Source organism: Pelodiscus sinensis, chromosome 1, assembly GCF_049634645.1.
Source record: "Pelodiscus sinensis isolate JC-2024 chromosome 1, ASM4963464v1, whole genome shotgun sequence".
Lineage (NCBI taxonomy): Eukaryota > Metazoa > Chordata > Testudines > Trionychidae > Pelodiscus > Pelodiscus sinensis.
In genome coordinates, this window is record NC_134711.1 from 82,477,600 (window position 1) to 82,489,722 (window position 12,123).

Genomic DNA, 12,123 nt, shown 5'->3' on the forward strand with positions numbered 1-12,123 from the left:
GTTAATATATAAAAAACTTTATACTGTAAAACATCTAGTAAAGTAATGTAAATTCATTTTTTTCCCTGTCTTGCCCCAGAAAGACAGGACCATTAACCACTTGCAATTAGCTTTGCTTATAATGCCTTAAGTAATTCTTTAATTTGTTACAATCTTCTTCCCTGTTGTCAGATTGCTCCCCTGCCTTGTCCTGTTCCCTTCATTTAGCACACCCAGTCAGCCAGATTGCCACTGTGACACATCCTCGCTAGTTTTAAAAAATATCAATTACTTTGCTGTACAGTGTATGATTTTAATGAAGAAATAAAAGGAGTTTAGCCCTCTTGCTTGTATTTTTGATCACAGGTATTATCATAGTAAAGCAAACCTGTAGTTTGTCTAATCCAGTATTCTGCACAAAACTTAGTTTTCAGAGTAAGGAGTAAAACCTTGGTAATGGACAATTAGGCAATAGCATGCCCATGGGAAGAATTTCTTCTCAGCTAAGGGCTTCTAGTGGTTGGTTTCTGTCTTGAAACATGAGGGCCATATCATTTATAAGTGTTCATACTGTCAAATGATACTGCAGGTATTATTATCAATATAAATGTCTGGGTTTTTGTTTGTTTGGTTAGTTGTTTTTTTACATTCTGCTAAGCACGCTGTCTCAATAGCATTTTGTTGCAGTGAATGCACAGGCTAACTGCTTTGTGTTTAAAAATAAAAACGTTTTTTCTATAATCCTTTTTCATATTTAATTACCTTTCTAATTTATTTGCATGACCCATTATTCTTGTAGAGGGGGCACATGGGAGTTGGTCATGTAATAGGTATTATGTCACCCATCTTGTCTTGCAAATATACTGTGACCAACAGGACTACAACAACTCTTATTCTCGTATTATCTGAGTATAAGTAGGTCACCTTGTTGACCACCTTTGTATCATATTCTGTTTTCTCTATGGTGGTTGTTACCCCTTGTGCAAATAAAGATGTCTTTAAAGGAAGCCTTTCCACGTCTCTAAGTACTTGCTCATCTTTTGGACTTTTTCCATTTCTGCTATTGTATATTATTTTTAGGGAGGACTAACCAGTGCTCCATGTTGAAAATGAGAATGGATGTTGATTTATACAAACATATTATAATATTTTCATTTTTCTTTATCATTTTCTTAATACAGTTCTATATTTTCTTTGTTTTTCTTTACTCATTGAGCAGATATTTTGATTAAGCTGTTCACAGTGTTGCCTACATAATTTTCTTGAGCATTTGTCATTTATTTAGAATCCATCAAAAGTAACAATAATTAAAATTGCTCCTCTAGCTTGCACAACTTTGCAGTTGTAGGCAATAACAAACATTTCTTCTGTCACTCTGTTGCCAAGTCCAGTGATTCTGTTAGGTCCTTCTAAAGTTTCTGTGTCTCTTCTAGTTAGAATAATTTTGTTATTTTACACATTTTGTGACTTGTTCAAAGAATTCTGAAGGATAGGAATGATACAACTTTCATTGACAAAAGTTGTACTGGTTTGTCTCTATTACATAGGCCTTGCAAAAAGTCAATTTGTATTGTTTTATTCTTTCAGAAGACTGCCAAATTTTATTATTGAGCATTTTAAAAAATGTTATCTATTTAAATTTTCCTGGGAAATTAGGAATGGCAATGGGGAGATCAGACAATAGTTATATAATGACCATAGACACTGAGTTCCAAAAAGTCAAAGTCTTTATAACTGTTAAAACACAAATTGTTAACATTAAATGTCAAAATATACAACCTAAATATACTATAATCTGTCAGAAGCACTTTTCTTGTAATGCCTCTTCGTAAATTTCTGTGGAATTTATTGTTGGTTTGTGCATGTGTGGTGAAATAAATGTTTTCTAACATATATTCATAAAAATCTAATCCTTCCAATTCTACTATTATATAATGTTCATTTAGGGTTTCATTCTGTCTTTTTTTCATTATTTTTTTTATCTAATTTACCAGTATTACCAGGCTCTCTGATCTATAATTCTTATGATGTCCCTTGTTAAAGTTTGCTTATAGATAGGCACAGTATTGGATACCCCCCAGGCCTCTGGAGCAGTATAGAATTATTTTCCTAAATTCTCTTAATTTATTATTAATGGAAAACAAAAAACACAGAATGGTTGGAATAGTGGTAAAACTTTAGAAGTTTAACATCAATCTCACCCTTTTGGCAGGTGTATAATTAATTGCCATAGATGGCATAAAAATAATTTCATTCAAAATACAGAAAAACTCCAGTTGTCTTCAGTATAAATGTCAGACACTGAATTAACCATTAAAACTTGTTCTCTTACACTGACCAACAAGTGAACTGCTAAGGACATTCTTTTTGTGTAGTGCATTCCAATTACAGGTTGAACCTCTGTAAAGCAGGACTCTCTTGTCCTGCAAAGTCTGTGATCTGGAAGGACCATAGATGTTCTAGAAACAGAGAGTTCCAGTAGGAGGTTGGCTGCTGGGCTCCCCGCAGTGGGGCTGCAAGGAATTACTCAGCTGGGCTGCCCACAGGGCCATAGACCAGAATACGGCAATGGGGCTGTGGGACCAGGAGCCCAGTGTGCCCCAGTGGGGCTGCTTAGTGGGGCCAGGAGCAGAGCACACTGGGGGCTGGGATGCCCAACTTAGCTGGGAAGGAAGGGGGGACTGGCAGGATAGCGGGGCTGGTGGTTGGGGCGGGAAGTTGGCCAGGAAGCTGGTGGCCAGTCCAGGGCTTGGAGGAAGGGTAGTGGGGAAACAGATATAACCTTCCCTGGCCTGCCTGGCCTGGGAAAATTCCCCTATTCGGGACTGGTCAGATCCTGAGGGTGCCGAACCAGGGACGTCCAACCTGTATAACGATAGACTAGTTTCGCCACCACACTGTAGATGAAGACTCTGACAGCTGGGGAGTTAAAATTCAGATTAAGATCCTGGTCAGGGAAACAGTTGATATATGCATTTCAATTGTCCTCATCTCCTCAAAATTCAAAAGCATTGGTGGCTTTAAAAATCTTGAATAATATTTTAAAAGCACCTAAGAGACTGATGAGCCTAAATCCCATCGACTTTTATCTCTGTCCTATAGCAGAATTAATGTCCCAGAATGTAGACTTTTTCCTAATAAATGACATGGAGTTTTGCTGGAATAACATGGCCATCACCACTACCTCATCAAATATGCATTTAATTAGCTTTAATTATTTTTGCCAGTCTTTTGTAAGTGTGCTGGGGTCTGGGAAAAGCAATATATATGTCTTTAGTAGCTAATTTTTCCTATGTCTTTAGCTGCTTTCAAGATTCTCTTTATCTCTAACTTAGGATAACGCTAACAAAATTGTTCCTCTTGATCTAATCTTGTTGTAGCAGAAGGTTAACAGAAATCACTTTGAAAATTGACAGTGATTTTCTAGCATGGACAAAATATAGTATAGATGGGGCAGATGATGTGTTACTGGTACTTCTTGGGATGAGGATTTAGTTTACAAGGTAATGAAATAAAGAGGTGTATTATTAAGGGGTCAAAGTACTTTATAACTTAATTGTGAGTTTTTTTGTGAGGTATAGCACTTGTTATTCTTCTAAATTAAAATTTGGGTTGCAAAACACATGGTATAATTGAAAAACAAAGCAGAGAAGGTCATTGATTTCATTTTCTGGCACAGTGGTTAAACATTATATGTAATAAAGCTTTTATCGGTAATATTACAGAGCCCTGAAGATCTTACAGTTGAAATAGAGAGTCTGAATATGAGCTATAAATAATAATAAAATAAAAGCAGAGCAGTGATTTGCAACAATATGTTGGTCCTACATTTCTTTCTTTTAGTTGATTTGATATTTGTCTGAAATAATTTTGTGATGGCTTTTCACTTTTAGCTAAACAAAAATATAATAAAATGAAGAACTGGGTAAGTGTGAGTCAGAGGGAGATAAAAATGGGAAAAGGAGGAGGAAATAAAGAAAGGAAGGGAAAATGGAAGGCAATTGGGTGAGATTGAAATTAAGAGACTGAGGGAGGTTAAGGCAGCCGCTAATTAGAAGAGGCTTTTCAAAGCAAAAACTGCAAAATAATCTGATGACTTCGTCAGTGTCTGAAGGTCCCTGTTGAGTCTACCTCTGTGTTAGTTCCTGCTGCCTTGAGTTTCTTTGGCCCCTAGGGCTCACTCTATATCTCTCCAGCCCCCTCCCACACTGTGGCTAGCTGTATCTAAGAGTATTTCTTCCCCAAACACGTGTCTAGGATAGGTTGGGGACGGGATGGATGGGAAAAGAAAGATCTCTCTACCACAGTTCTGAGTCTGGAGGGTGCTGGGGTGGAGGAAGAAGTAGCTCTGGCTAGACCAAATCTTTTGCTACAGTCCCTGCTGAGAATGCTTTTGGACTTACCTATGAAATTATCATGTCTGGTGTACTCAAATCTCTCATGCATTTGCATTGCAGATTTATTTTATCCACACACATAGCAGTTTGATATGAGAACCGTATTTCAAATGCACCATATGTGCATGAAGTAGAGTAATCAACAAATCATAACTCTGTAAAATCAAAATAAATTTTTGTTGGACTAGTGACATGTACTTCTATGTGAGGAGTGTACACTAGAGATATGAATGGTTAACTTAATAGGTGAGGCTCACTGGTTCCAGTTAACTAGTGGGGGCTCCAGCTTGGCCCTCCCTAGCCCCTCTTTAGTCGGTGAACCAGTTAAACATTTAAATGGGATATTATATCCCTAGTATATACATATCAAATTTAAACTTTCTATCACTTACATTTGGCCTGCAGAGCTGTTTAACCCCCCTCTGTTAACTAACACACACACACACACACACACACACACACACACACACACACACACACACACACACACACAATTGTTTTGCAAAGGGAAAATGTGCTTTCACTCGGCTCCTGATTAATATGATTGAAACGTTTGAATTTGGCTCAAATTTTACAAAGGTGTTTACTTGTTGGCTAGGAAAATTTCAGCATGAAAGATAAGTTAAAGTCCTTTAGGGGAGTTAGAAAGGCAACACACATTCATCACACACTTTTGCTATGTTCGTGTTTTATAAGGTACACAGGTGCTAAGAAACACAGTCATATCTTGATAATTTCCCATGATGGATGTACAATGACAAGTTTTTGGCCAGTATGGCATAAAAATGATATGTCAAGTGACTGAATTTCATTTTGTATTGGATTTGTATTATCTAATCTACATATAATAGTGAAAAACTGAATATATTGCTACATAGGATAGGGACACAATCAGCAGCCTATGAGCAAAAGAAGTTATATAGAGAAAACAAGTAACTCTGTCTCTCTTTATTATTAATGTCATGTGATCTGCTTATCAGTGGGTTACTGCAGCATCCAGAGTCACTGGAATTATGACATAAGCACAGGGACTTGTGAAGGGAAGTTGAAATATGACAGGACCATAAAAGTCTTTTTTTTACTTGCTATTTTTTCCCATCCTTATTGGTTTATTATCCCAAATAGAATGGTGAAGGGGGCCCTTTTAGGATTCTGAATGGTGTGGTTAGATCCCAAATTTATGTTTTGTAAGTTTCATTGACAGACACACTGAAACAGGGGAGGATGTTATGGAAGTTATTTTAGAAAAGTTGAAAAAAAGATGGTTTTGATATAGCTGATTGCAGGGGCCAAAATCATGACAGCAGAGCTAACATGACTGTAGCATAGAAAGATGTTCAAAATCAAAAGCAAGTAAATCAGTATCTGTCTTCCATCCTATGTGCTATCCATTTGCTGAAGCATGTTGGAAAAGCTACGGTAATGGTTGTTTCTAGAACCATAGTTTAGTCTATTGTTTGAAGTTTTTTTATACTCTGTTTTCCACTTCTACAGAAGTGGGCTGCAGTGAGAAAAGCACATTAGCATTACATTAAAATGCCAGAGCATGACAAGACAGTCAGCAAAAAATAGAGTCAATCTATCTGCTATTAAATCAAGTTGAGGGTGTATTTGTTGGTTTGTGAGATCAAGGCTTCATGCAATCTCATGTCAGAATGTAGGTTGGAAGCTGGTAACTTGCAGACAAACATTTCAATGATGCTTTTTCTTCCTTTGGCCAAGATATGCTATGTTATCAAAATTAGTATTGTGAGCAAACAAACTGCAGAATCCTGATCTTGACATTTAGATGGATCACGGTTTATTTGGTGCCCTTGGAGATGTTTTATCAGAATTATGGTCTTGTTTTGTTGCATGTAAGGAGTCTGTTACTTCACAGACTACAATTTGGGAATATCCATGCAGTTCAAACAGAAACAACCTTGAAGGGGGAAAGTAACGCCACATGAATTTGCAAATCATGAAAGGCCAACAGATCCGAAAAAAGTTTAAATTGGACAATAAGAGGCATAAGTATGAAGGACTTGGAGAAAGATTTGCAGTTTTAATGGGAGAGAAACTGAAAAGTCTTACGAGTGAAGATCTAAAGAGGCAGGGCATATGTGAACTTTAGCAAGTATCTACCCTGAGGATTTAAACTCTGAGAATTTCGCAAATAAGATTAAGCTCTTTGCTAGTTTTTGCAAGCAAATCTTTAAGGATAATTTGGAAATTAAAGTGTCCATTGACTTCCTTAGGTACAATCACAAAAGGTCTTTAGATGCATCTTTCCCTAAAACAGAAACAGCACTATGTATTTTTGCTGACTTGCTGTAACTTACATAAATCCTTCTAAACTTCAAAAAAGGGTCTGATTCCTTTTCAGATTTAGAAAGAGGTTGAGGCCATGTCTTTATTTAATGACATTGATTTGTGAATCATTCTCCAGATTTATATAGTACTATAAATATACATGGTGACATCCAAATCTAGAATATAAAAAGTCCCTGCTCTGAAGAGTTTATCATCACCAAAATATATACATCACACAGTTGTAGGTTACTTACCCCAAATGTGATGGCCAAATTCTGTTTTCTCATCTGGTCAACCTCACTGAAATCGATATGTTTACATGTGTTTAATGTAGATCAGAATTTGGCCCAACAATTTTTATGCATTTTTTTTCTTTCATCGAATTAAAAAATCCACTGCTAGATATATCTAATTGTATGAAAATGTTACATACTATGGAAAACAAAATAAAAATATGTATTTTATTACAATTTTTTTTTTGAATTCTAAATCTACTTTAGCTCGTTCCCTCCCCTCAATCACTTTGGGCATCTTTCTCAGAAAGATGCAACAATGTATTTATAGTACTATTCACTAAAACCCCAGTTAAATAGTTGCCAGTTATGTCCCCTGGGTTGCCCTGTAAGTCCTCTGACTACTCTAATCCTGACAATACCTTCACTGCTAGGGCTGGAGGAGTCCTCAAGCTTCTAAAATATTATTAGGAGGAGAGGAGTAATGGAGCAGCACAGAAGGGCTAAGCTTTACAATGCATTATACTTTGTCCTGTCCTTCAGGGAGCAGGCCAGCAACACCCTGAAGTCCAAGTTTGAGGTTGAAGGGCTATGAATGCAGTGTATATTATGGGGCCTGTTTGCATTCTGTTTTATTTGTTATTAAAATCACCCTTAGGGCTTCTGTACATGGGGACATTGAGGAAAATAATCAACATTAACTAAAGGTGAGACTTTAAAGTAGATTAGTTAAATTATATTAAACCTCTATGTGAGAACTTTCATTCAGGATTAAAGTTGGCAGAGTTTTAGTTTAATTTATCCACTTTAAATTTACATGGTTCATTAATTTGGTGTCTTGTAGACTCCTAGACAAGCCCTTTAATAACAATGTGTCAGTGCTAAAGTATTTTCAATACATGTGGCATAAAACAGCTAGAAATATGCCCAACATTTTCAAGTGAGAGTCACCTTAACAAAATAAATCTAGTGTTCCAAAATGTTTATTTTGGTAATTTTTGTCTGAATCTTTTATAAGGTTATTGACAAGCATATTTTCTAGGTTTTTCATTCTAATTCTTGTTTTTCTTAATAGCAATCTTAGTTTTATTTAATTACAGTCATATGTTTCATTTTCACATTTCATTTTTGTATGTTCTGACAGAAAGAGAAGAGGTTGCAATAGTGAAACACAAAGAATGTATTATATATATTTTACAATAATTGTATACAACATTCAGTTCTCTAAAATAATATGCTTTTTAAACCCACACCACTTATAATACATCTTGCAGACAATGGAAAGGAAATCTAGAATAGTTCGTTTTTGTATCTATATGACTTCAAAAAATCTTCCACCCCATTTTGATCAGTACCTCATGTTGAAAAGGTTTTTGTCTACAAGGTTTTTAATATAGTGTGACTGATGCACTGGGAAGGGGTTTCAGACCCCCAAATCCTATTTTGTGGTCAGCTAACTCTGCTAAATAAGCTAGGGTGCTAACCTGAGGCTTCAGAGATCTAGCTAAAATTTCTTATTCTTCCACGGACTTCGTGTGACCCTGGGCCAGTCACTTATTCTGTCTGTACCTCAGCTCCATCTGTAAAATGGTAATAATCATCTTGACCTTCCTCACAGTGTGTTGATTAAAATATTGGGAGGTTTTTGGATACTACAGTTTGTCAATTTGTTCTATACAGATTGCAAGGGGATCTGGCATTTTTGTTTCTTGTTTTAGTAAAGAGAGGGAAAGAGTAGTAGTAATCAGGAATGGAGTGGACATCAGGGCTATGTCTACACTACGTGTTTTTTTGGAAGAGGCAATGCAAACGAAGCGCTGATTAGCATTTTGTTGTGCTTCATTTGCATAATGTATTCCGATCTGTTTTTGCACAAGAGGCTTTTGCTCAAAACCATGCAGTGTGGACATCTGTTTTGTGCAACCCCCCCTTTTTGTGCAGATCCTTATGCCTCTCTGGGGGAAAAAAGGGGTTTTTGCGCAAAACAGACACGTCCACATTGCATGGTTTTGCGCAAAAACCTTTTGCGCACAACCAGATTGGAATAGATTATGCAAATGAAGCATGACAAAATGCTAATCAATGCTTCATTTGCATTACCTCTTTCGAAAAAACACATAGGGTGTGTCTAAACTACATGGCTCTGTCGACAGACACATGTAGATTAGGGAGGACGGCAAAGGGAAACAAAGCAGCAATTTAAATAATCACCACGTCATTTAAATCAAAATGACCGCCGCGCTGTGCCGATCAGCTGATTGTCGGCACAGCGTGGCAGTCTAGACTGGGATCTGCCGACCTCAGAACCCTTCGTCGGCAGATCCTTTATGCCTCGTGAAACGACAACCAGCTGATTGGCACAGCGCGGCAGCCATTTTGATTTAAATGATGTGGCAATTATTTAAATAGCCACTTCATTTCCCTTGTTCGAGTAAACTAATCAACAGTAACTAAAGGTGAGACTTTAAAGTAGATTAATTAAATTATATTAAACCTCTATGTGAGAACTTTCATTCAGGATTAAAGTTGCCAGAGTTTTAGTTTAATTTATCCACTTTAAATTTACATGGTTCATAGTTTAGATGTATTCATAGTGTAGACATAGCCCAGCTGTTGAAGACTGAACAGAAAGAGTGAGTTTGGAGGGTAGACTGAGACACTGGAAGAAAGAGATCATTTCAGCTGCGGGTGCCTTGTGGGGGATGTTTTATTAACCTGCATTCAGTTTCATTATTTGCTAAGTTGAATAAGTGGAACTTCATTAAAGGACTGTGCATGTAAAGTCCTTGTGACTGAGTTGTTTCCACCCTAACTCCCCACATTCCCTAATTTCATGGTGTCCTCTCAATAACAGTCCCACCAAAACAAGGGCCTAGAACTCTTATTCTATTGATCATGGTGCTGGGGAGAAAGAGACAAAGAAAGAACAAGACAAGAAGACTGGGCAAAGTGTAAAATGAGAGGTAAAGCAGAAGAATATGAGGACAGTGATACTCTCAGGCAAAGTAATGTTAGTTAAATAAGAGGAAAAAGATTTTAGGAGACAGAGTATATCTTAATTATCTAAGAGTCATCAGGGTCAAATTAACCAACATGTGGTAGTATCTTGACAGAATATTTTCTATTATTATATCTGTCAGGCACATGTATAATTTAATAGTATAGGATTTCAAAAAATATCTTCACACACATTAAATATCTACATTTTGTCAGTTTTACTTCTGTAATGTACAATAAGCATATATATGGGAATAAGTGAACATAATATGAACAGGAAATGAAATTTAGTGGAAATGATGCTAATGTAAAGTAAAATCCTGGGCACTATGGAACTGGGCAGGCAAAATCTGATGCGAAGAGTATTCATTTGCCTATGGACTATAGGAGTGGGTTCTGAAGTACTACAGCTTTAGTGTACTGTGTATCCTGGGATGAGATATGCTGGAAAGAACTTGGGAAACACATTACTTAGAGCCTCATGAAATAAAAGTAACTATAGCTTTTTAACCATGACTTCAAGATTTTTGCCACTTGTGCTTGGAGCAGTCAGGGTACAGGGTGGATAGAAATATGGTGCTCCATTAGCCAGCCCACAAAGTTGAGTATTTGTGGTGATGTATAATTCTTTGGGCTAATTGTGCTTTTTGCTCCTCTTTTTTTTTCCTGTGCAAAATACAGTTGATCAGTAAGGGTATAATTTTTTGAAACCAATATAAAACAAAAGGGGATTCACATCCATGTACCAAATTACAACAATAAGCTTCCCTTTTTTCATCCCTCAGTACCCGCCCCCGCCTCCCCAAATTGGAGAAGGTCATTGGATAAATACTTCTGATTTTGTACCAGCCCTAATTTTTAAAGTAAAATCTTGTTAAATCACAGATGGTGAACTGAGACTTCAATCCAGCAGTCTGATCCATGCAGGCATATCTCCATGCCTGTGAAGAACAAAATCAAAGTCTGTGTCTCCAAGAGTGTGCAAGCCTCGCCTTCATAGAATAGATCACAAAAGCAGGGGAATACTTAATAAAATTAAGTAATTTGCACTTTATCTCCCAATTAGTGTGAATGTGTAAGGTTCTACTTGTTGCTTTAAACTTCTTTGACTCTTCACAATGTGTCTCTCATCCTTCCAAAAGTGATGCATAAATTCATGAATGTACAATACACACATGGATTGAAACGTTAAAAATGAAAATATTTTGGAATTATCTGAGTTGAAAAATATCTTAACTGTGTATTTAAAACCAAAAGCATTTTCTTGTTCCAATAACTCAAATAGTTGAAAAGATATACTGTCAATTTACACACACACATGCACCAAAATATCACCTATGGGCTGAACAAGCACAACAAATTTCATCCTGAAAAGTAATTTTTTTTTTAAAGAAAATTGAAAGCCTCTGAAAATAGGGGCTTGAGTGGAATGGCCATCTCGACCTTAACTACAGTATATAGTATCACTGCTGCAACACTATAATAAAAAGGTAAGCACAGAGGATATTTGTTAGATTACTTTCACCACGGTTGACAGTAATACCATGATTGCTTTTCACAGGAATCTATGAGCAGAAAAGTAATGTTTATAACTTGACTTCTTATAATGGGACTTCAAACTGAATTTTAGCACATATGTTGGGTAGGAAAATCATGCCATTGGCATTCCAGAAATAAGGAAATTTTGCTTTTAGTTTGCATCTGTATTTAATTTCTTTGGTAAGCCATACAATGGAATCTGAAGGCATTTGTCCTTTATGGTGAATTACTTCTGTACATCCCCCATTGCAGGAGTCTCAAGCTGTACCTTGGGAGTCCCAGAACCATTGCATGCCAATAACCATTAGGGCGATGAACATATCAGTTGAAGGTTTTGAATGTTTTGATGGGTAAAAGACCCATCCCCATATAGCCCAGTTTCCTCTCCTTTCTGCTCTCAGCTGCAGTTTGCAGAAACATGTGTCTTGTCATTTGATCTATTTCTGAATTATCTCTTGAAATATGTTTTTACAGAATTTAGTGCTTATGGTAGATTAGCAATTTTTTGTTGTGTTAGTGGGTCATTCAAGATAGGTAACCTGGAGAAGAAATCCTGATACAAGTTATGGTGCATTCTTATATGGCCGCCAACACACCTACTCAGTCCATGTCATCTGGCAAAGGCCATTGGAGTCAAGCCTATTCAGTTTGTGCCGCATTCATCTGTAGAGCTCTCTGTGCAGAAT